At 37.5% G+C, this 21,061-nt stretch overlaps 1 pseudogene; it reads left to right on the top strand.

The window, feature by feature from the left end:
- The first annotated feature begins 20,754 nt into the window (after positions 1–20,754).
- Positions 20,755–20,854, top strand: LOC118895034 (annotated as a pseudogene).
- The last annotated feature ends 207 nt before the right edge of the window (positions 20,855–21,061 follow it).

Here is a 21,061-nt window from a genome sequence, read left to right as displayed (position 1 = left end):
GCTATACAGGAGGTCCTTATTAATTATTATTCTCCACCATCCCCCCTCAGATCCAGAGGATGCTAACCATGGCCCTCCAGGTGCTGAGGCAAGAGTCCTCCCACTGAGTATCCGTGACCCAAGGTGAGCTTTCTTGGTTGATAGACGAGCATTTGTATTGGACATTTGAGACCCAGGAAACTGACAGAGATGAGGGGCAGTGACACACTGGAATCTCTGGAACCCCAGCCAGTGTTCTTCTTGGAGTTGAGAGCTATTTTGACCTTGTGAGAATGCCCACCACTATATAATATGGTAGGGCAGAGAGATAAGTTCTCTTTATGAAAGCATCAAAGGATACTAACAACTTTCTTCTATTTTGTTTAAAATAATAGACATGACATCATGCCAACAACGAAGTAAACATGTTAAGAAACCAAACACGACTCCAAACCCACACACAGTGATGTGTGGCCCAGGTTCCCCAGAGGATAGAAGGAGGCCCCAGCAACCTGGAGCCCTGCCACCCGGGGCCCTCAGGTGTCAGCCCCCTTTGGAGTTCCCTCAGCAGGAGACAGCTGCCTCACCCACGGTCACACCCCCTCTCCAGGGTGCCCCATGTCCAATGTTCAATTGACTTGGGTGCATAAAGGCCAGTCCTGCTGGCCCGACTCAGCAGAGCTTGGAACGGTCATTCCACCTTCTGATCTCCCTCGAGGATGGGCAGAGTTTCTTACTGATACTGCCTTGAGCTGAACTTCCTTCTTCCCAAATTCTGCTTCCTTCTCCCTTCCACAGGTGTTGATCCCAAGAACAATCCCTAAATGTTCTGCATGATAATCTCCATCTCAGAGCTCGCTTCCTGGGGAAACCACCCTGTAACAATTACCAACCCATTGGCTTAACTATTGTTAACTATCTTTTTTTCAATTGAAATATAACACATATTCAAAAATACATTTAAGTCTGTGTGATGATTAGTTTTCTGTGTCAACTTGACCAGGCTTTAGTACCTAGTTATTCAACAAAACCACAATGACATATCACCTCACTCCGGTCAGAATGACCATCATCAAAAAGTCTACAAACAATAAATGCTGGAGAGGGTGTGGAGAAAAGGGAACCCTCTTGCACTGTTGGTGGGAATGTAAATGGATACAGCCACTATGGAGAACAGTATGGAGGTTCCTTAAAAAACTAAAAATAGAACTACCATATGACCCAGCAATCCCACTACTGGGCATACACACTGAGAAAATCATAATTCAAAAAGAGTCATGTACCACAATGTTCATTGCAGCTCTATTTACAATAGACAGGACATGGAAACAACCTAAGTGTCCATCGACAGATGAATGGATAAAGAAGATGTGGTACATCTATACAATGGAATGTTACTCAGCCATAAAAAGGAATGAAATTGGGTCATTTGTAGAGACATGGATGGATCTAGAGGTCCATCATACAGAGTGAAGTAAGTCAGAAAGAGAAAAACAAACATCGTATATTAATGCATATATGTGGAACCTAGAGAAATGGTACAGAAGAACCGGTTTTCAGGGCAGAAATAGAGACACAGATGTAGAGAACAAACATGTAGACACCAAGGGGGGAAAATGCGGGGGTGGTGGTGGTGGTGTGATGAATTGGGAGATTGGGATTGATATGTATACATTAATATGTATAAAATGGATAACTAATAAGAACCTGCTGTATAAAAAAATAAATAAAATTTAAAAAATCATTTAGGTGTTGCTGTGAAGGTATTTCTTCTATGTGGTTAACATCTATCATCAGCTGACTTTAAGTAAAGGAGATTATCCTCAAGAATGTGGGTGGGCCTCATCTAATCAGTTGAAGGTCTTTGGAGCCAAAACAGGTTTCTCTGGAGAACCCTGACGTACACAGCCTCCCAACATGATTGTGGATTTGTTTATTTCTCTTTGAAGATCTGTCCATTTTTATTTTATGTATTTTGAGCCTATGTTATTAGGTACACACAAATCTAAGATTGTTTCATCTTAAATTTAAAAGTTTTGTTTTTCTTAAATGAACCACTTTTAGCTCTGACTTTGGAACTTTTGGTTTGCACGGTATTTTTCCCATCTTTACTTTCAACCTGTTGGTATCTTCATACTTAAGGTATGTCTCTTACAAGCAGTATGTTAGGCTTTGTTTTATTATATTATCTGGTCTGAGGATCTTTAGATTTTGATTGGAATACTTGGTCTGTTTAAATTTACTGTAATTTGGGTTTGAATCTACCATCTTACTATTTGTTTTCTATTTGCCTTGACTATTTTATGATTTTTCTGTCCTTTATTAAGATTTTTTGATTTATTTAGTATTTTATAATTACATTTCTCCTATTAGCTCATAAATTATTCTTAATTTTTTTTGCTATTTGCCCTAGAAATTACAATATGCATTCTTGACTTATTAAAATGCTGTTGTTGTTGTTGATTTTAACTTTCTATTTTAAATCTCATGACCTTGATGTTATTATTTATACAATTAGTACTTATCTAGATTTATCCATATATATATTCTCACCATTACTCTTCATTCTTTTATTTCCATGTTTTGTTTTACTATATGTCATTTACTGAGATAAATGCATTGCATATGTTGCTTGTAAATCTAAAAACAACCTTGAAATGTAGTTCCTGTTTTATAGATGAAGAAACCAAAGTCAGAGAGATATCATCTGATACAGTAGAGTTTAATAACTAAGAGCATAGGCTTTGGAAGCCAATGGACTCTACCGCTTACTGGTCTTAACATTTTGAGCGAGTAGTTTACCACTGTAAGCTCTATATCTGTAAAATGGTAAATACTAATAGCAATAACCCCACCTCCCTCATATTCTGGTTGTGAGACTCCAGTGAATTAAGGCACGTTAAATGTTTAATGCAATGTTTGGCACATTGTAAGTGCTCTGCAAATGCTCACTTTGTTTACTATGATGATTTGCACTCTTGTAATGGGCACATTGCCCACTATCTCCACTCTCCCACTGTCCTCTTCTAAGGGAAACCCCGCCTCCTGCAGTATATTGAAGGAAGTAGCATTAAGCAGCCTTTGAGAAAGGGGTGGCCAGGGATCTGACCCAAAGGCAGCCAGTATATCAGTGGCCAGTGACCTCAGAGTGGCCTGACCTGCACACCAAGTCTCTTGTTCAAAAAGGGTTGCTGTGAGTTTCTTAGATCATCAGACTCTCTCCCATTAGGATCTGAACAGGGAAAGACTGAGAGAACGGGCTGGTTGGTAGCTACTGGAGAAATAACATGACATATAAAGAGAAGAAGAACAACAGAGAGCATAATGACCAAAAAGCAATGACAACATCTCCACCATGGCTGAACTCACGGGCATCGGAGCCAACATGAGTGACCTTGAAGAATCCAGCTCTGGAGCACGGCTGACAGCAAGTCCTACTACTTGGTGAGACTGTAACAGAAGGAGCTGCCAGAAATTTGCCCAAGATCATACAGTTGTTAAGTGCTGGCGATGACAACTGCTCTCAACAGGTCTAACCACAAAGACATGGCTTTTATGCTCTGCCCCTCAGCCGTTCCATAATCATGTAAGTTGTTCCGGGACTGGGAAATGCATAAGGTGGGTCTGTGTTGCCTAAATGTTACAAATGGCATTAAATGAAAGCTAAATGGACTATTAAGATGTCAGGTTTTTGTTGTTGTTGTTACTGTTATTGTTTAGGAAAAACATTTGAATGGAAATCATGACAGAATGAACTGTCTTATTTTTAATTTTTAGACATAAAGCTCTCATGTCCTTACTGAAATGTGGATTGATTTAGATTGAGTGTAATTTATTTTATAAATAATAACACAGTCTTGGAAACGATGGGGAAAAATTTGCCCAGCTAATCTCTAATTCCTGTGAATAAGAAACACATAGAACCTCATGCAGAGAAAGTGAATGCTGGTTCGTAAGGGAGAGCAATATTTCTCCTCTGCAAAATGGAGATAATAATAGCGACTGTTACCCTTTTTTGACCAGCGCACTCCCATCTGCATCTGGAACTCGGGCCTCTCTGAATTCCAAGGGCAGTGTGCTGAAGACACAGAGATCTGTCTGGATTGAAGTTTGGGGAGATATTTTCAATGACTTAATACATCAGTGCACCATGGAAGTGGGGCTACGAAATCCTAAGTTTCATTCCAAGAAGAAATCATCCTAGCGGCTGTCTACATGATAACCCATCTGTAGGATAACACACTTTCTAATCTTGTCCCAGTTCAAACCTAGAAGCATAAACCTCAGAATCAGGAGCAAGAGCTGTTATTATGAAAAGCTGAAGGGGGCTAACTTTTGAAATATGAAAGGTTTTATTTTATGCAGTCCTATCAATCTTCTGTTGTGACTATTTTGTATTGCTTTTACACTTAAAAGGCCTTTTTCTGTTCTGAGATACACAAATATTCTGCTATTCTTCCAGGATTTTTATCATGGCTAATTTTTCACATTTAAATCTTTAATCCACCTGGTATTTATTTGGGGGTATCGTATCAAAATACATATCTGCATTTACTTCATATTTACATATTTATTCTGTTGTTGGAGTTTCTATTTCATTCCTTTATTCTGATAATGTTTTCTGTGCCACCACCACCTGTTTTGATTATATTAATATTAAATTATGTTTCTATATCTAGTAGGACAAATATCACAAGTTAGTCTTTTTTATTTTGTTTCTGTTTCAACTTTTCTCAGCTCTGCTCATGAATTTATTCTTCTAGGTGAATCTTAGTTTTACTTGAACATGTTTTAGAGTAAATCCCACTGGAAACTTAAATGCAATTGCATTGAACATATAAATGAGTTTGGGAAGAACTGACATCTTTCCAATATTAAAAGTGGGGTGATTTTTATTTAACACATTCTTTTTTTTTAATGTAGCTATCAGGTTTTATGGCTACCTTCACATTTTTTGCAAAATTTTTATAAAGCTTTTTAGGCACTTAATATTTTGTGTTATCATTATAAATGGGAAATTGTTTCCATTAAATATTATACTTAGATTTTTTCCTGGATTTTATAAAAGCCATTAATTTTTATAAATTCATTAACTGTCTACCCACTTCATTTTTTTTTTTTTTAAATTTATTTATTTATTTATGGCTGTGTTGGGTCCTCGTTTCTGTGCGAGGGCTTTCTCTAGTTGTGGCAAGTGGGGGCCACTCTTCATCGCGGTGCGCGGGCCTCTCACTGTCGCGGCTTCTCCTGTTGCGGAGCACAGGCTCCATACGCGCAGGCTCAGTAGTTGTGGCTCAAGGGCCTAGCCGCTCCGCAGCATGTGGGATCTTCCCAGACCGGGGCACGAACCCGTGTCCCCTGCATTGGCAGGCGGATTCTTAACCACTGTGCCACCAGGGAAGCCCCCCCACTTCATTTTTAAATTTGGGGGTCGGGGGTCTTTCTAGACAGAGAGCCATCATTATCTAAAAGTAATAAAAAGGTAAATTTCTTGTTTTCCCCAATGTTACATATCTTACTATGTTGGTTAAAATTTCTAGACCCTTAATTGATAGTGGTGGTAGAAGGCATCCTTCACTGGTTCTTGGTTTTAGTGGGGACGTGTTAATATTTCACTGTCAGATATGTCGTTGGCTGTTAATTTCATATAGAGATTCTATCTTGTGTTGAGAAACAGTGCTTACATTTCTGATTAGGCTTCCTGCTTCTCCTCTCTCTCTAATAACAAAGACTCAAATAATAGTAGTAGTAGTAGTGGCTGGCATATTGAGTACTCATCACTACTTTATATACATTTAATACAGTCATCTCAATATTTATAATGTAGTATTGTTTTCCCCAGTTAAACATAAAGAAACAGAGATGTTACACCTGTAACTTATGTAATATTGTACAGCAGCTATACTTCAATTTAAAAAAGAAAAGGAAACAGAGATGTTAACTAACCAGTTCTTGGTCACAAAGCTGCTAAATGCTAGAACTCAGCTTTGAACTTGGCTCCGTAATGGTCTAGAGTGTGACATACTGATTTTTTAATTATACAAGGAGCTTGTAGTCATTATTCATCACGTGTCCTCTCCCACATGGATTTCCCACCCATCTGTGCTCTGCTCTATGCCCCCAGGAGGATGACCTCTGCAGACTGCATTCCCCAGCCTCCCTTGCTGACTGCCTTCTAGTGGGTTTTGCCAGCTAGGGTCACTGACATGACACTGGAAGATATGAAGAAGAGGTAAGGATATTTCACCCTCTGCTCTCTCCCTGCCTAGGCATGAAATCGTTAGTAGTAGTTGAGTTCACAATAATAGTAAAGTTTCAACATGAGGTTCCAGCACCAACTCTTCCCTTTTTCCCATCAGCCCTAGGGTGGTAATAGCTTACTATGATTACTATCTCTAGCTGCCTCACAACCTCTTATATGTTTCGTTAGCCTTGCCAACCCTGTTTTAAATTGTCCCTTCATTAAACTCTCTATTTAAAAAATCTAGTGGGAACGCTGACTAACTCAGAGCTTCTATTTTTTTTAAAGTGTATCTTATAAAACTTCAAGAAGATAACATAGGAGAAAATCTAAGTGACTTCGGGTTTAGTGATGACTTCTTAGATCCAAAAGCACAATCAATATAATTTAAAAAAAAGATAAGCATGACTTCATTAAAATTAAAAAAAATTTTTAAATGGCACTGTTAAGAGAATAAAAGAACAAGCCACAGACTAGTGAGAGTTTTTTTTTCAAAACACATATTGGATAAAGGACTTGTATCCAAAATCTACAAAGAACTTTTAAAACTCAGCAATAAGAAAACAAAAACCTCACAATAGGCAAAAGATCTGAAGAGATACCTTACTAAATAAGACATATAGATAGCAAATAAGCATATGAAAAGATGCTCAATATCAATAGGGAACTGCAAATTAAAACGAGGAGATACCACTATACACCTATTAGAATGGCCAAAATCCAAAACAATGACAACACCAGATCCTGGTGAGCATATGGAGGAACAGGAACTCTTATTCATTGCTGGTAGGAATGCAAACTGGTAGAGCAACTTTGAAAGTCAGTTTGACAGTTTCTTACAAAACTAAACATACTCTTATATGATCAAATAATCACCCTCCTTGGTATTTATCCAAATGAGTTGAAAACTTACTTTCAGACCAAAACTTGCACATGAAAAGTTTATAGTGGCTTTAATTATAACGGTTAAAACTTGGAAGCAATCTAGATGTCCTTCAATAGGTGAACGTATAAACAATTTGTGGTACATCCAGACAATGCAATATTAATCAGCAATAAAAGGAAATGCTCTGTAAGCCCCAAAAAGACATGGAGGAACTTTAAACACATATTGCTAATTGAAAGAAGCCGATCTGAAACAGCTACATACTGTAGGATTCCTATTGTAGGAGAAAAAAAAAAAATTTCCCTTTACCCTTCTGAGTTCTGAGCCAAGACTTGTAATGGAAGATAGGTTAACAAGAGAAACACAAACAGAAGTTTATTCACATGTATAGCTCGTATATACATGATGTATGTATATAGATACACCAGCGAAAAATGCGGAACTCCCCAAGGTGGCTTAAAATTCAGGATTAAATACCATCTTAATAGGGTAAGGGAAAGGGAGATGTAGGCCTTTTAGGGAAAAGTAAATAATTTTTAGGAAAGAAGATGGGGGCCTCTAGAATAATAGATGAAGGGATGATAGTTGGTGACAAAGTTTGTCTGGGTGTGATGTTGACTTCTAATCTCTCCTGTGACAAGAGTCAATTTTCCCTGTTTGATGAAAGGGATTTATGACAACTGTGTTCCTTTTGGAGGCTCTGTCTTTAGGCAGGTAACGGGAGTTTGGAGAAAGCCTCTCCCTGAGTTTGCTGCTTTTCAAATGCCTTTAGCCCAAAATAATCAATGTACCAAACAGCATATTTTGGGGAGTCATGTCCTGAACTCCTACAGTCATGTTTTGGGGTGGCATATTCTGCTACCATTCTCTACTATATAGCATTCTTAAAAATTCAAAACTACGGAGATAGTGAAAAGATCAGGGGCTTGGGGAGAGGGAGAGATCAATAAGTGAAGCACAGGGGATTTTTAGGGCAGTGAAACTGTTATTCTGTACGATACTCTAACGGTGGCTACATGTCATTATACATTTGTCAGAACTCATACAAGGTACAACACAAAGTGTAGACCCTCATGCAAACTATGGACTTTAATAATAACGTATCAATATTGGTTCATCACTTGTAACAAATGTACCAACTGACTGTAGTATATTAATAATAGAGGAAATTGTGGCCCAGAGTATATGGAATCTCTCTGTACTTTCTGTTCAATATTTTTGTATACTTAAAACTTCTCTAAAAAAGTCTATTAATTTTTAAAAAATTTGTCAATTTTCTGAATGCATTTTCAGTATTTGTAGAGATCCTTGTCTAGCTTTTACTTTGAACTATAGATAAGATATGTTAAATTGACAGCTTTCCTAGCATGGAGTGATCCTTGTATTCCTGGAATAATTCTATTTAATTGTGGTATGTTCTCATTTTTATTTAGGATTGAAATTGATTTGTTAGAATTTCATTTAGAATTTTTGCACCTATATTCATATGTGAGAGTGTCTCATGTGCTTTTTTTTTTAGCTTCATGGTTTTGATGCTTTCTCAAGCATTGGTATCAAGTGAGCCTAATTCACAAAAATAAATAGAGATTTATATATAACTTTATATGTTTATGCACATGTGTGGTATTATGTACAGTATAGAGTATGAAACTACCTGAACTTGAAAATTTTTGGAGTAAATTTTATATATTCTGAATAACCTTCTCAGTAACAAGCAAAAGTAATTGGCCTATTCAGATTTTCTGTTTCTTTTTAAGTAAAGTTTTATCATTTATACTTGGCCAGAAAATTGTCCTTTTTCATAAAAATATCGAATTTATTTATAGAAAGTGTATTTATAAACTTACCCTTATTTTTGTAGTTTCCTCTGAATCTGTAATCTCATCACTTTTTTCAGTCCCACATTTATGTATTTTTATTTGAGTCAAATTTACTTAATTAAAAGAGTAAAAATTAAAAGGGAATGCATATCTTTCATTGGGTTTTTCTTATTCAAATAACTGGATTTCAGATTTATTGATCTATCAATTCAACTGTTTTCCCCTTTCCTGATGTTAGGGAGGAAAATCTCTTCCTGCATCTATCTTAGGTTCTCCTGCTGGGGCCTCTACCTTAGACTTGCCAAAGGCAGGTTAACAAGAGAAGAACAATCAGAAGTTTTTAACACGTGCATTGTGCATGCACACGTAGGAGTACTCAGTCACCCCAAGTGGTGGTTAGAACTCAGGCTTAAGTACGAAAACCAGAAAAGCGGTCTGGGAGCTTCTGTGTGGGGAGGCACTTTGTACGAAGGTGACCAGGAAAATTATAGTTGAACAAGGGGTGTTTAGTAAGGTGTGTTGTGCAGATTTAAGTCAGTGCCTTCTGGCCTGTTAAGGGTCCTCTTCTCCCAGGTACAGCAGAGGGACACATCTCTATAAATGGAAATTTTCTCTAAAGAAGAAAAATCTATACCCTGCTCTTAGAGCTTGTCCTGTGTCTACTGGTTCTCAGTGGCCTTTGACTCAAGATATTTCCCATGCCAAAGAGTATATTTTGGGGTGGCATATTCTGGTACTCCTCAATGATTATTTTTTTAACGAGATATAATTGAAGTATCACATTGGAGATTTGATATATTTGTATATTGTGAAATGATCACCAAAGAAGTCTTGTTAACATCCATTACTTCACATAGTTATAATTTTTTTCTTGGGATGAGACTTTTAGGGTTTACTCTCCTACAGAAACATTCAAATCCCATATTGTTAACTATAGTCACCATGCTGTATGTGACATCCCCAAGACTAATTTCTCTTATAACTGAAAGCTTGTACCTTTTGATCCTCTTCAATAATTTGACCCATACCACCCCACCCCCCTGCCAACCCTTTTCTGGCAACCACAAATCTGTTCTCTGTGTCTATGAGATATTTTTTTGTTTGTTTTTTGGGTTTTTTTTCAGATTCCATAAATAAGAGATGTACAGTACCTGTCTTTCTCTGTCTGATTTACTTCACTCAGCATAATGCCCTCAAGGTCCATCTATGTTGTTGCAAATGTCAGGACTTCCTTCTTTTTCTGACTGAATAAAATTTTGTTCTATGTATCTACCACATTTGCTTTATACATTCATCCATCAGTGGACACTTGGGTTGTTTCTATATCTTGGCTATTGTAAATAATGCAATAAACACGGGGTGCAGATATCTTTTTAGGTAGTGATTTCATTTCCTTCAGATAAATACCCAGAATGGAATTGCTGGATCATATGGTAGCTCTATTTTTAATTTTTTGAGGAACCTCCATACTGTTTTCCACAGTCACTGCACCAATTTATATTCCCACCAGCAGTGCACAAGGGTTCCCTTTTCTCCACATCCTTGCCAACACTATTTCTTGTCCTTTTAATAATAGCCATTCTAAAAGGGGTGAGGTAATATCTCATTGTGTTTTTTTTTAATTAATTAATTTATTTATTTTTGGCTGCATTGGGTCTTCGTTGCTGCACACGGGCTTTCTCTAGTTGCGGTGAGCGGGGGCTACTCCTTGTTGCAGTGCGCATGCGGTGGCTTCTCTTGCTGCGGAGCACGGGCTCTAGGTGCACAGGTTTCAGTAGTTGTGCCTTGCGGGCTCTAGAGCGCAGGCTCAGTAGTTGTGGTGCACGGGCTTAGTTGCTCTGCAGCATGTGGGATCTTCCTGGACCAGGGCTCGAACCCGTGTCCCTTGCATTGGCAGGCAGATTCTTAACCACTGCGCCACCAGGGAAGCCCTCTCATTGTGGCTTTGATTTTCATTTTTCTAATGATTAGTGATGCTGAGCATCTTTTCTTGTACCTATTGGCCATTTGTATGTTTTTCTCTCACTGATAATTTAATTTTGGCCTCTATGTTTATTATAAGCATTCTCCTTTGAAACTTGAATTTGTTTTGGCATTATTTTCTTAATTTCTTATGATGAATAACTAGTTTTAAAATATCTTAATGTTTATTTCTTAACAATGATATATATGGATATATATTTGCTTCTGAAAGAAAAGTTTAACTTCATCTGCTAAGTTTTATCAGTTTTCCTATAATGTACCAAATGATGATTTTCCTTTTTTTCTTCCTTTCTTTCTTTCTTTCTTTCTTTTTCTTTCTTTCTTTCTTTCTTTCTTTCTTTCTTTCTTTCTTTCTTTCTTTCTTTCTTTCTTTCTTTCTTTCTTTCTTTCTTTCTTTCTTTCTTTCTTTCTTTCTTCTTTCTTTCCTTTCTTTCTTTCCTTCCTTCCTTCCTTCCTTCCTTCCTTCCTTCCTTCCTTCCTTCCTTCAATACATTTGCTGAACTATTTGGGTTTCTTAAATCTGTGGATTGATTTTATCAATCTGGGCAAATTTTTGGCCATTACCTCTTCAATTATTGCTTTTGCTCCATTCTCTCTCTCTCTCTCTTCTCCCTCTCTCTCTCTCTCCCTCCCTCTCTCTCTCTCCCCCACACTGTGCTCCAAATATACATATGCATTTTTAATAAGACTCAGCCCATCTCTGGTTCTTCTCTGTTTGTCAGGCAAGACCCTTCAGAGATTTGAAAGCCTGGTGGGTTACTGTCTCCAGCCAGGAAAGACTGGGGCAAATCTACTTCTTATCTCTGGTTCCAGCTTGGTTCTTTATCTCCCATTCCCTTGTAGCTTTCAAATGTGGCAAAAATCTTAAGTGGACAATTGACCTTCCCTGTTCCTCTGGGGAAAAGTAATTCCCAAGTACTTTGATATTAAGGTAGACTTTACTCTGTCTTTTAGAAACTCTTGGGCTGGCACCTCAATCTTCCATGTGCACAGGAATCTTCATGACTTTGGATTAGGCAATAACTATTTTTAATTATTTTACATGTAGTAACTAGAAATGTGTATACATATGTTTTTAATTATTTAAGTTTTTTAAAATCTTAAAACATACACTTTTATTGATATATATTTAATTATTATTGCCAAGTAAAGACAGTTTCTATTGATGCTTCTTTACGTAATATTTTAAAATTAGCAGCTTTTTATTTTCTTGCTCTTCTCCAGCATCTACTTTCTAACTTTGGTGGCAATGATCTGAGATTTTAAAAGTGTATGTCTGTGTGTGAGTGTGTGTGAGCGTGTGAGGGGAGGGCTGCTTTTACTTTCTGGAGCATTTTAAAACTATATGCACTATGTTTTCAACAATATTTTTAATAATTATTACAATTTTTAAAAATATATCTGAATGTTCTCTAACTTATCTGCCATAATTTCCACATTCTCAAGTTTTTACTTTGCTTTGGTATGTACTCAGTTTTGGGTTTCTTTGTTTTTTTGTGTGTGTTTTTTTTCTTTTTAAGAAATGGCATGGAAATGAACTACTTTTTAAAGCCTTGACTATTTACTTTTGCCTTTACAGATGAAGGTAAACTTGTTTAGTCTAGATTTCTGGGTTACAACCTTTCCCCTTTAAATCTTTGTAAATGTTACTCTTATTTATATCTGATGTTCATTATGAGGGAAAAGTCTGAGACAAGGGTTATTTTTCTCAATTTGTGGGTAAATTGACTTTTCTGCCTGAATACTTGCAGGGTGGACCTTTTGCCTTGAAATTTATAAATTTCACAAAGTTGCATCTAGAAATTGACCTCTGTTTTTAGTCACGTGAAAATAGGTGAAGCATTTTTATTCACAGATTTAAATTCTTCAGGTGAAAAGAGTGCTCTTTTATTTTAGCTTTGATCATTGCTTCTGTTTGATTTCCTACATAACATAGACACATACACGCACAGTGTTAAATGTATCAATCTTTCATTGTATCTGGATTTTGAGTTTTTTCCTCCTTTCAAGATAATGTTTTATTGGAGTATTCATATGGTTTGAGTGTTAAGATCACTGATCATTTGGGGTTCTCCTTACGTGAAGAATTTTATCCTCTTACAAATGAATCTAGCAATGCCAACACCATTCACAAGAAAGTTCATAATTTAACAAATAATTTGAGATGCATTTTTCATCATATACAAGCTTACTTTATAGCTGGATCTATTTCTGGACTTTCCATTCTCTTTCCTTTGTCTGTCCATTCATGGAACATTTCCACATGGTTTTAATTGCAGATGCTTGAGGCATATTTTAATACCTCATGGGGTTAAGACCATTTCCACTTCCTTTCAGAGTTTCCTTAGCAATTAATTCCATATTTTTTATAATCTATATGAATTTTAGCATCAAATGTGTAGCTCAAGGGAAAACACAAATATGTTAGTATTTTTATTATGATTTTGTTAAGTTTGTTCATTGATTCAGGAAGAATGGACAAGATTATGATGTTGGATTGTTCTATCCCTAAATAAGGAGTATCTCCATTGTTTAAGTCTGTTATGTGTCTTTTGGAAGTGTTTTTAGTCTCCCTTGGTTTTTTCCCATTTCCTGTGACATTTATTTCTAAATATTTTTCATTTCTTTCTTAAAATCAATATATTTATTTATTTACTTTGGTCCTTGTAAGTGGGATCTGCTTATTCACTGTCTTCGAATTTTCAGGGGTGGTCAAACATGCCTTCTGATGTGTAATGCTCTTTCCTTCCTGTAACATCTGCCTTTTGCTGCCTTTTTCCCTTTACCCTCAGGCCTGCACAGTGCCTCCCTCTTTCCTGGAAGACTTGCACCTCTGTTCCTGTGGAATTTCAAGCCTCTTCCCTTCAATCCTACCGTAGCCTGTGCTCTGGTCCATGAGGCCTCCAGCTTGTTCTCAATATTTCCCTATTCAGGAGAGCCTTCTCTTCTCCTGGGGGTGCCTTCTCATTCCACCACTGTGATGGGGTTCAGGACATGCTACCCCAAAATATGGCACATTGGAATATTGAATATTTAAGCTGAAGGGAGTTTGAGAAAATGGCAGAAGCAAGAATGTCACTCTGACCTTCTTCCTCCTGTTGCCCTTCTTTCCTGAAACAGGGAAGAGTCAATATAACCTTCATGTGGCTTAGTCCTTTCCCTGAGGAGGAGATGAGCTCACTGAGATCTTACCTGTCTTTGGACATCTAGAGCTGGCCGGGACCTAAAAAGAGTGCACTGAGTGAACGTTCGTGGAATGAACTGAGCTGAATGAAATTGAAACTTTGGCAGGGCCATAGTCTAGACAGTGGAAGTCCTTCAGAAATGAATATTTTTAAAACATTTTAGAACTTCATTATAGAAGAGAAGGATTTTAGTAATTTAAATTTAAATCACTATTTCACATGTGATTCAATATTTACTGAGCTGTCAAAATACTTTTATTTTCACCAACTCTCCTTCAGTTTCATGTGATGCTGCTATCTTACAAAGAAAGATGAAAATGAAAATAAATTGTACCTTCTTTCCAGATTATGAATAAAATATTCAAAGTTAAAAAAAAACCAAAACCTTCATGTAAGAGGTGCCCTTCATGTATCTGGAAGATACTCAGAGGAAAGAGGCATCTTTATCTCCAAAACATAGAGGTACCAAGAAGAATCTTCATGCATAGAGCTTGCTAAGTTTCCCCCAGTTTGCTGAATGTCCTTCATTCTCCTTAACCTACCATGTTCCTCCACAACCATCTACTCTTCATCAAGCCTACATAAACATACACAGCTTTGTTTCTTTGGGTCTTCATTTTTTGGGGAGGCTCCCTGGTCAGTTAAAACTTACATTAAATAAATGTGTGTGTTTTTCTTCTGTGAATCTGTCTTCGTCAGTTTGATTTTCAGACCCAGTCAGGGACCCTTAGAGGGTAAAGGAAAACACTTTCCTCCCCCGCAATTGCTCCATCCGCACTGCAGTCCTATCTCTTCTGTCCCAGCCAGGCCCCTCTCTCTGCTCAGCCTGGAATCTGAAACTGGCTCTGCTGGTTTGGAGTGGTCTCTCCCATCACACTTAGAGTTTATACCATTCTTTGTCTCCTAATTTTATTATGATGAGGGTTTTAAGTGACTTTTTTGTGTGATTCTCGTTGATCTGTATGCTTTTTGAAGGATATATGGAGAGATTCAGATTGAGGGCCAGGGATACTGCCTCTCCTTTTTAATTTGGAAGAGCAGACCCTAAATGTTTGCTTTTGTTTGTGACGGTAGCAAAATTACAGTAAGGCATATAATATACATATAGCATATTACTAATATGTAACTACTATATCAACATTGGACAAGAGAGATCACTAAACCTCAAAAATTTGATCAACAATAGTTTAGAAGTGGAGATTAATTTTCTGAAATCTCTCATACTTATTGTTTCTCAAATAATGTTCTCACTACAAACTCAGCCCCATAAGCAATGAATGGCTTCTACCCTTTGTACCCCCTCCCCAAGGAACTTCTAAATTAATTGACATTAATTTTTGAATACCATTAAAGATTGACTAAGAGAATGAAGTACATAACCTATTTGAGACTCTGCATATATTTATGTATTAAATACTCACTTGGACAACTGTCATCATAATTAGTATTTACATAAGTGATCATCAGTCGACAACTCAAGCTATGATATTTACAAAGCAACCAAGTAAGAGTTGGATGTATAAGTGATGAGATAAACTAGGCATAGAACTCTTTCTTAACATATTTAAAATCAATAAATTTTTCTTCAAGTAAAGTACAAGAACTTTCCTTTTGTCTGCCTATGAAGAAGGTAAGTTGGTTTTGAAAATTTCTAAGATGATTAAATCTCATTTAAAACAGCTCAACGTCAGTTCTTCAATTAGATTTTGTTACAGTGCTGCTTCCAATGTTTCTAGATGCCTATTTATTAAATCCAATGAGTCAATAAAGAAAGACTAATGTTGCTTTGTTTAATCAAAAGTGAGCTTAAGGAAATGAAATAGAGCCATGTCAAATAAATTTCTATGGAGACAGAAGATTTTACAAGTGATGGACCATTTTTTTTCTCAGAAAGTAATCACTAACTTTAGTCATCTAATCATTATTTTCTTCAAACATGTCTTTCTAGACGTTCCTTATGACAGATAAATTTGAATGTGAATCATCACTAAGACATTATTATTCATATCATTCAATATTTTAAACAAAGTGACTCACATTTTCATTTTAAAAATCAATAAACTTAAAGATTCTGGGAATCTCCCAGAGTAAGTTCCCTCCCACAAGTCCTGAATTTCTTTAATGAGTGAGGTTGTGTTATAAATTGGCCTTTTTCTCTTTTCCCTTGTGTGGGATGTCTAATCACTCGGTACTCAATTGGTTTGTTTTGTACATACATAGAGCTCAGGTACTGAGGTCTAAATACGTAAGAAACCCAACATGGATTACAGACACTTCCTCCACTGATGCTGCAGCTGGAGCTCATTCTTGTCCTGTTGCTGTCCCTGTTCATGGTCATTCCCAATTGGAAGAGATTAAGAACTTCTGCTTTTCTTCCAGGGCCATTTTCTCTTGGATCCAAGTTTTCCAATCCTTCCTCTCTCCATGTTCTTCCTTCCACTATCAGCTTGCTGCCTCCCATGGAGGTCAGACTTTGCTGAGGTTAGAACAAATAGCTTGGTTGAAACCACATTCGTACAGTAATGTCCCCGCGCCTTTTATTTTTCCTTAGTTTTTCTGATTCAAGGTCCGTGTCCTTCTGAAAAGGAGGGCATTCAGAGAACTAATTTCTATACCACCTACCACAATTTAATGTGACACTCCTTCTCATATTAAGTGTAATTGTGCTCTCATTAGGTGTACTCACAGCTACCAATTTTCATGCTGCCAATTTTCATATCTTAAGAATTGGAATTGGAAATGCTTCCTGTAATACAATTCACCACTTTTGCCAGATTAATATCCATTTACCACTCTAGATGAGAGAGTGGTCTCTAATCCCCATAAATTGGGGTTAGATTCCTGCCCTGTGGGCCCCAAGGGACGTGCGTTCATTTACTCCTTGGGGAGGAATAAAGACACTTCCCTGGTGGTGCAGTGGTTAAGAATCCGCCTGCCATTTCAGGGGACACAGGTTCGATTGCTAGTCCGGGAAGATCCCACATGCCACGGAGCAGCTAAGCCCGCGAGCCACAGCTACTGAAGCCTGAGCTCCTAGAGCCCGTGCTCTGCAACAAGAGAAGCCACCACAATGAGAAGCCTGCGCACCACAACGAAAGTAGCCCCCACTCGCCACAATTAGAAGAACCCCGTGCGCAGCAACGAAGACCCAATGCAGCCAAAAATAAATTTAAAAAATAAATAAATTTATTAAAAAAAAAAGACATTTCTATGTGCTACGTTCCCAGCTTCCTTCCCTAGGTTTTATTTATAGGTCAGTTTACTGAACTCCTTAAATGACTGAGACTAGGCATTTTGATTCATCTATTTGAGATTCAGAAAATGAAAGAAAGGATTGTCAAATTTCATCCAGATTTCTTCTGAAGAAAACGATGTCCAATACGTACAAAGTTTATATGCAAGCGAATAACTCAACTGTCAAATGTATTTTTTGTGCAATAATTAAGACAAATTCATGGATTTATAAGGACATAGTATTGAGTTTAATGAGAGAAAGAGCTTTCTAACACAACCAAAGCTGTGGAACATAAAGTTGGGGATTAATGAGCCCCTAGCACGGTTATCTCAGCAGAGGTCAGCTGGTCCCTGGGATTCAGGGGATTCAAGCACAGCCTGAGGAGACTTAAACTAGATCGACTTTTGGGTCCTTTCTACTCTGACAGCTAAGACTTCAAGGTAACCAAGCACAAGAAAAAAGTTATGTAACATTCCAAACAAACAAAACAAAAATGCCATTTTCAAAGGTATCCTCAGATGACTCATGTTGATGAATCTGAAGTCTTGCATAAATATTTTCTTTCACACGTGGGTTTATTACTCTCCCTCTGCCTCATCCCTCTTTCTGTCTATCTCATTACAGCCTTCCTCATCATCTGAACCAATGAACAAGAGAAGCATCAGTGTCTTCCTCATTTCTTGCCCTAACAGTCTCAGGTGGAATGGAGGGTGACAGAGGTGACAGCAGATTTATGAGATGCCTTCGTTTATGGTATATTCACAAATGCCCCAATGACAAGATAGAAAGGAAATAAGTGGATGTTACCTGCTTCCTTTTTTCCCATTCTCACTACTGTTCTTTCTTTCTTTCTTTCTTTCTTTCTTTCTTTCTTTCTTTCTTTCTTTCTTTGGACATTTACACCTTTATAAAAGTCAACAGCATTTAAATATCAACATAAAGTACCAGTTTCTATCTACCTTCCAGTGCCAACATGCTACAATTTTGTGATTTTACAGATTCCCATGATTGTACAGACAATAGGTCTATAACTGACCAGGAGGCAGGAAATGTCTGGGGGTTGCCTTAATCTCTCAGGGTCTTGCTCCCCCACAAAATGCCCTTGATAGCCACAGTCAGAGAGGGTTCTGGACTGGGCAGATTGTTGTCCTATTCCAGTGTGGTATGCCTAAGTTTTTATGCTCCAAATCTATTCCTATTTTCAGCTGGGCTCCTTCCGCCATAGAGGATGGGCAGAAAGAGAAGTTAATACACTAGCGTTTCTTTCCTCTTTATTGAGACACAAATGGCTCCACTAACTAGCCACAAGTACATGCTGGATTATTTATATACTTTGCTTTTACTTTCTTAGAACCTGATGAAGGCTCTCAAGTGAAAGGAAAGACTTGGGACTTCTGGTTTTAGCTCTGACATGTAAAGAGCTTGGAAATCATTCTATTCTTACAAAAAGAAAAGGCTGAACTTTTTTCTCAGAAAATCAATGACATTTCTTGGAGCCATGAGAGGATTGAGGTTTCAGGGAAAATTGCCACCTCAAAATCTGGAGATACATAACCTAGATATGTTTCCTTGAAACAGAAGCCACTGGAATCATAAACTGGTAGGAACACACAATGGTAACTGATGAATTGCTCAGGGTTGAGTGTGGACTACCATGAGAGTGAGAAACTCCTGAGGGCCACTGTCTGAGGAGGGACCCACAGCTTCATGGACTTTACCTCCAGGAAGCTCACGGGTTCTCAAGATGAAGATGTGAAAGATCTCCTTATGGCTCTGGCAGAGGGAGGGGAAGAGTACACTTTCTGAAGTGTGTCCACAACAAAAGCCTATGCTCCATGGGAAAAGGCCTTGCTAGAGCCATGCCTCAACTAGGGGAAAGGTATTCCTCCCACTACAGCACCCTCTAAACTTCCTGTCTCCTTGGATAGATAAGGGATTTAAAAAAAACATGGTCAACAAGGAACATGGTTTCAAGGGAAAATTTTGGGAATGCTGCAGCCAGGATAGAGAGTAGGGGCAGGGGGAAATACCAGTGGAGGAATACTTGTGAAGGTCACAGTTCCCAGACATAGACCCATTAAAAGCCTGAGATTTATTCATGAGATTTTAGAAGGCTTCTCCTCCCCTACATCTTCCACCATGTCAATAGGCTCCAGTATAAAACAGCAAAACAGCACTGAAAAAGCTGACACAGATTCAGGGAAGCCCAAAGTCAAGAGGGGAGACAAAAACAAGAACTAGAGGAATCTGAGAGGTCGAGTACCTACACCTACAGCAAACACTAAGTAAACACAGTCAAATTCCTAGCAAGATGACCACACATTTTCATACTAAAGGTCTGTTTACCTTAATACTTCTTACCTAATACAACATGTTTGGCATTGAACAAAAAATTACAAGGCATGCCAAAAGACAAGAAAAGAAAACACAGTCTGAAGAGGAAAAACAAGCATCAGAACCAGAGTCAGATATGATACACGTGTTGGAATTATTAAAACAGGTAATTTAAAATCCCCATGTTTAATATGTTAGGGCTCTAATGAAAAAAGCACACAACATGAAAGAAGAGATAGGCAATGTAAGAGAGAGATGGAAATACTAAGAAGGGATTAAAAGGAAATGCTAGATAGAAAACAAACTTATGGTTACCAAAGGGGAAATGGTTGCGGGGGGTGGGGGGATAAATCCGGAGCTTGGGTTTAACAGATACATACTACTATATATAAGAGATAAACAATAAGGACCTACTGTATACCACAGGGAACTATATTTAATATCCTGTAATAACCTATAATGGAAAAGAATCTGACAAAGGATATATATATATATATATATATACACATATATATGTATATATGTGTGTGTATATATATATATAACCGAATCACTTTGCTGTAAATCTGCAACTATCACAACATTGTAAAAAACTATACTTCAAATAAAAGAAAATAATGTTAAAAGACATACGCCCATGTTTACAAGCTGAGGGAAATTGAGAAGTGTCTGTGTTTTGCCAGTATTTTTACACACAACTCTTACACATAATAGGGAAAATTAAAATTAGCAATTACCCCCCCAAAATGACAAAAATAAAGAATGCCTTTGATGAGTTTATTAGTAGACTTGGCACTATCCAGGAAAGAATCGCCAAGCTGAAGATAAGTCAATAAAATCTTTCCAAACTGAAATGCAAAGACTAAGAGGGACAAAAACGAACAGAACAGAGTATTCAAGGACTGTGAGACAATTTCAAAAGGTATAATATAGGTGTAATTAGAATACTGGAAGGAGAAGAGAGAGACAGCAGAACAGAAGAAACAGGTGAGGTACCAATGGCCAAGAACTTTCCCACAGTAATGAAAGGTACAAAACCACAGATTCAGGAAGCTCAGAGAACACAAAATAGAATAAGTAACAAACACAGCTTGCTTCGACAGCATGTATACTACCGTGGGAACGATACAGAGATGAGCAAGGCCACTGTGCAAGGACGATGCACCAACTCATGGAGCGTTCCAAATATTTTTGTGACTACAGTTAATAACACCATACTGAATGTTGGAAAGTCTTGAAGAGAGTAAATTTTAAAAGTTCTCATCACAAGAAAGAAATAAGTTTGTAACTGTGTGTGATGATGAATGTTAACTAGACTTACTGTGATGATGCTTTTGCCACATATACAAATATTGAACCATTATGTTGTAACCTAAAACTAATATAATGCTGCATATC

This window comes from Balaenoptera musculus, chromosome 4, assembly GCF_009873245.2.
Source record: "Balaenoptera musculus isolate JJ_BM4_2016_0621 chromosome 4, mBalMus1.pri.v3, whole genome shotgun sequence".
In the NCBI taxonomy this organism is placed as follows: Eukaryota; Metazoa; Chordata; class Mammalia; order Artiodactyla; family Balaenopteridae; genus Balaenoptera; species Balaenoptera musculus.
The sequence above is the reverse complement of the archived record's forward strand: the minus strand, read 5'-3'. Positions and strand labels throughout refer to the sequence as shown.